Here is a 6,000-nt window from a genome sequence, read left to right as displayed (position 1 = left end):
CGGATTTAGAGCTCGACGACGACACATGCCACTATGTGTGGTGAGGATCGGTATTTTTAACAACCAATGGTTGTGTTCTAAAGAAACACTCCTAACAAGCCTTACCATGGAGCTGTGGACGCTTAGTTATACTGATGTGTGGTGATTGTTTTGTAGGGAGGAAGTATTAGCAGGCTGGTGTTTTGCTGTACATTGGACAGACCAGGTTTCTCTCCAGTCCGCTAATTGAGATTGTAGACACAGACACTGGCTTGCAAAATGTGTCTCTCGCAAGTGACTGACTACAATTCTAGTACTCAGGAAATTACAGGAAACACCATGACCGCTGTTTGAGATATGCCTTAGGTGAGAGTTGAGAAGTAGATGGGGAAAGATTTCAGACGTATTTGACATGGGGTTGTTGAGAAATAGGGAGCTGGCTGGCTCAGAAGCCATGAGACAATTACATTTGCAAATTTCAGAATGTACAAGTACACATGTACATGTACAAAATGCGAACACTTTTTAAACTTTGCCCCCAATGTGAACTAAAGTACATAAAAAAGAGTGATCCAGGTCCTTCCTGAACCGGAATACAAGCAACCTGAGGTCCATTTCACCCTAGGTTTGGGTCTTTGTCTGCTTGTGTTCTGGTTGGAAAGGACCTGCTGACGCCGTTCGGGCTGGGCTGTTCCTATTGGAGTAGGATCAAGGCTGATTTGAATATGGGTGGGTCTAATCTGATGTGGCATGGCGAGCAAAAAAATGATGGACTGCTATGCGACCTAGAGTAATTTCCAATGGATGAGAATATGTCTTGCATTCTATTCATCACTTTTTTGTATTTTCATTGTGACCTCTTCAGTTTGATGAGTCTGCCCAGACATGAGTCCCTTGCCCCTTATTCCACTGGAATCCCCCTGAAGATGCCAAATTATGTATATCCAGGCATGTGTCCTGTGCTCACTATCTGACTTTAATCGATCTTAACCCCACTGAAGGATTCAATTTAGATTTGGATTTGAAAAATTGAGTGATTGTATTATCAATTCCTGGAGCAATAAAGAATATTGATGAACAATTCGAAGTGAGTTGTACATGTTCTTCCTCTGGGTACAGTGGCCAAATGGTAACTGTTCTTCCTAACAGAATGACCAACTGCATAAGATGTTTCTTTTGTGTTTATTGTCATGATGGGAATGGTCTTTTTTGGCTGTTCCCTTCACCTATGAACAAGGCATATGATGGAGCACGTGGGCCTTCTTCTTCTTATCAGCCAGCACGGTCCACTTTTATATGTCTGTCATTATCATTTCAAGTCAATTAAAAAAATGTTGGGTTGACATTATTTAGTTAAGAGAAAAAAGCAATTTTTTCACTAGTTAAAAATACTAGCAGCCTGAGAAATTGGACTTCTTGCAACAGCAGTGAGTAACATTATCTTAACCCTTTCGATGCTCATGACGAGCTCAGCTCGTCATGATGCACAGTTGAGCTGTGCTGATGACGAGCTGAGCTCGTCATGAATAATGTACTCAAGCATTTTCCAGCACAGGGGGGGAAAACGCCTAGCAGCCAAGGTGTTAAAACGATGGAAACTCCTAATAGTGGGTAAGGAACCCATATTCATAACTCATATCTATTAACAAGTATGCTATGCAGTGAAATATAAATGCATCTTGGAAATCACAATTTTCAGCCAGTCTTGTAATAATTGTATGTTCACCCATTTATTACTACAGTGAGATATCAGACCATGATACAGTACAAGCAATGAGGCCAAACGTGCTTATGGAATTACAGATTGTATGAATGAATGAATGACTTTACAGAGAAAACAACTCTACTATCACCAACAAAGTATTTTATTGTGATTTTACTACTACATTTAATTTTTTTAACCACCTGAATTCTGCTTCTGAATAAATGTCTGTATTTATAACTGATACACGTGATAAATAACGTCGTCTAAACCTTGCATGCAGATCCACTGCGGGTAACATGCTATTGATCACCGTTGCTGGCAGAAAAGAGGGGCTCCTGGATCCAATGGAGGATTTACTTTACCTGAGTCAGGGCCCCTCCCCCACACTCAACAATGGCCAGTCACATCACATTAGACTCTACAAAGAAACCTTAGCAGGCAAACAATGAAAGGACACCCAATGTAAGTGTAAGGAAGAGTTCTGAATTGGATGCAAGGAAACAAATGCAAAGTATCTTTTTTTTGGAATTTGAACAACTAATACACACATTGTTTTGTTTTCTAGTCATGGCAAAGACCTCACAGACAGAGGACAAGAAGATGCTGTCAACAAAGAATCTGGTAGACGTAGGACTGGTGATCAGCCTACTGCTGCTCGCTACATTGATCGCTCGCGTAATACTCTGTAAGTAAGATTTACTATCTTTAAACTCTTTCTAAGAGATGTAATGAATTACCAGCAAATTAGACTTTCCCAAAACTCCTCTCATTCTACCATTGGACAAAATTGTGATCAAATTAACATCATCAAATGCCATTTTCTGTCCATTTTGTCACTGCACTCACTGGACTGTTTTCAATGCCATTCCATGTGTAAGAGAACAAAGTGGAACTTTATGTGAAAAATACTATTTTCATCCCTTTCCTAAGTCAATAAATGAGACAGTGTGTGCCTGTACTTCCTTTGTATGTACCAGAGATTGTTTGACATGAAGTAAAATCCCTTTAAATACAATTTAGTTCAAGTCACTCTTACTCCTTTCTCCAATCTTCTTAGATTCAACAGTTACTGCCAGAGCCCAGCTTACCCAGGAAAAGTTGGCACAACTGGAGAGCAATCTCAGCCGGGCAATGAAGTACATCGGGTGCAAAGAGAGAACTTCTGGCACTGATTGTGGGCGTAAGTACTCTAGAATGGGCCGGTATTTGTACTGTGCTACAGGCAGACGAGAGACACAAGCAGGCCTGGAAATGTCTAATGCCAGATCCATATTGAATGAGCAAGAGAGCATCATGGGGACTCTTCAATAAAGAACCTTCTTTATAAAATAGGCCAATTGTTATTTTTTATAGCACATATTCCGTAAATATTGACCAACAATCCAAAGTTTTTTTTTAGGTAGGCTCGAAAAGGAATTCATGAAATACCCAATGTTGTATCACAAAGCCTTTAAAAATGTCTCCAAATTAATATTCGTCAGGGGTAACAGTGCTAGTCTGAGTGTTCTGCATCCAATAGATCCAAGACACCTTTGAGTGAATGTGGTGCTCTGTAAATCCCATTACAAATAAAAATACTAAAAAAGGCTTCAATACACGGCACACTAACCAAGTGCATTTTTTTGCCGCATGGCAAATTACGTAATTGTCTACAAGAAAATTGTGCCCCATTCTACTGAGCTGCAATTGAGGCTAAATGGTCTGAGATGGAGTGGGAAAGGCTCACGGATTGAGACAAGAAATAGAGTCTGGACACGAGTATTTAGAGCAAAGCATACTGCCATCAGATAACTGTAAACCTTCCAAGGATTGGAACTCCTTTCGATAGTCCTGGTGGATGCTGGAATCATTACAGATCCTCTGGGCCAGGATGAAATTGGCCCTTGATCTGATTTTCAGTTTTGTACTTTAGACTCCAGTCTGCTCAGCTTAAACTCAGGGCCCTAGAGACACCTCCAACTAAAACAGATTGTGGGTTGAGCACCCTGAGACTTCACTTCTGACCCAAGAGAAGTATTGTTGTTGGTTGTTCTCACTGTACCTTTGTCTTTCAGAATTCTTCTACTGGGTCTGCCCCACAGATTGGCTGCCGTACAATGGAAAATGCTATTTCTTTTCTAAAAACAAACTCACATGGGACGAAAGCAGATCAAAATGTCTGACAAGTCAGGCAGACCTGGTTATCATCAATGACAGGATGGAGCAGGTGAGCTAAGATTTCTGTAAGGCTTTGTTGTGATTGCTTAAAAGCATCTTCCATTGTGTATTTCTGCTTCGCAAGTGTTGTAGTCTGCAGCATTGTAACCTTAATTGTGTTTCAAAATGAATATCAATCTATAGATCACTTGCCAATCTATATGTTTCTCTTCCAGCCTCTTTGTCTATCTTTGTAGCTATATACATACACATACACAACACCCACACAAACTGTAAAATAGAATACCTTGCTCGAGTCTATTAGCGGTCAGAGCTGATTGAGGCAAAGTTTTGGGTGAGAAAATATGTAAAGGAACCATTGCCTGAGCCAATGGTACCGGCTTTATGTAGTGAAGACATGATCTCCACTAGCAAACACTGAACAGGTACAGTCAGGGCAGCAGCAGAACAAAGGTAGTTTTCAGTATCAGTGAAAGGTTCTTTAAAGAGACACAACTACATGAAAACACAGAACAGTCACAGTGTAAGCTTTCCTCACACTCAAAGATCAAGTACTGCATCAACAGCTCAATCTTCTCTCATATAAAAAACAGCAGCAGTGGGAGCTGCTCTCACAGTAACGCAGAGTAGATTCAGCTTCTAACAACAGTGCAGGCTTCCATCGCACAGTACAGGTGAGGCAGAGATGGCTGCAGGGCACGTTTCACTCAAACAAAACACATGAAAGCAGGATTGTAAAGTTGACACACACACTGCAGCTGTTAATGCTTCTTTCAAACACAGAATAGTTTCAGCACAAACGGCTGTAGAAGACGCTTTCCTCGAAGTAACAGAATAGGTACCTTACTGGAGTCAGCTATGTTACACACAAAAGGTACATTGGCAGCACTCAGACTTCCACGCCTATATGCATCACATACACCACCAGCAACAGAGAGCGGACACGCTCCTCCCACACAGAACAGGTACAGCATTGGCAGAAGAATGGAGCATAAAACTCACACATGCATTTCTCAGCACAATATGTACAGTAACATAAGTTGTTGGACATGCTGTCACACATGCACACACACATGCACAGAAGCACACAGAACAGGTACGCTGGAGGCAGGCAGCGGCCATGCAAGTTTACAGCCTCAACATTGGGAGGAGTAGAGCAAGCTTCCTCGCACAAACAGAGCAGGTGCAGGACACGCAGCAGTAGGAGGGGCTTCCATAGACAGCAGAAGAAATGTCTCATCCCTGTACATAGATATTCACCATCAGTGAAAGCTCCCCTCTCACAGAGACTAATAAAGCAGTAGTAACAGTGCAGGCTTCAGCCACACATCAGTCCAGCACTGGATGCTGCAACTGTGCAAGCTTCTGATACACACACTGAACTGGTCCCACACAGACGGCAGCAGTGTACAACACTCAGGTTTTAGACAGGTACACCACAGGAAGAAGCAATGTACATTTCTCTTACACACAGGAAAAGTACTTCAAAGGCAGCATAAGTGCAAGCCACTCACAAACACAGCAGATGTAGCACAAGGAGTAGCAAACATTTACCACAACAACATTTGTTCAGCACAAGTTGTAATGGTCCAGGCAACCCTCACTCAGTACACAAGTACATTACAGCTGACAGCTGTGCAAACCCCTTCTCATAAAATGATATATGGCAATGTATGGAGATGTATGGAGATGGTGTAGGGAGAGAGGGGTTATTTTAGCGAATCCAGGATTGAAGACAGGAAAAAAGGAAGCACAAAATATGCTTGCACTGAAACAAGCAGTGCACACCACTCTGCTTTGACACTGTGGCACATTCTCATAAAGCTGGCGGCGGTTGCAGGCCTGAAGGAGTGCAACACTGTTTTGATAGATTTCAAATCATTAATACATTTACATCCTGGGACCTTCCGTTCCTAATAATCTTGATTACAATTTTTTTTATGAAGTCAAAACATCTTTTAAAAGATTTCTTTTTTATACGGTTAAAATATAGTATCTTGACTTTTGGCACAAAAGCAAATTGCTACTTTTTGCATATAATTATGGTCTTAATTCCGGAGTATTCAGAATATCACTGTTTTATTATTGCAATGGTTTTAAGTAATTGTGCAAATAAAGATATTTATTATTACTATAAGTGAGTAATTTGTGTTGAGCTC

Source organism: Lissotriton vulgaris, chromosome 12, assembly GCF_964263255.1.
Source record: "Lissotriton vulgaris chromosome 12, aLisVul1.2, whole genome shotgun sequence".
Lineage (NCBI taxonomy): Eukaryota > Metazoa > Chordata > Amphibia > Caudata > Salamandridae > Lissotriton > Lissotriton vulgaris.
This window is presented reverse-complemented; position numbering follows the sequence as displayed.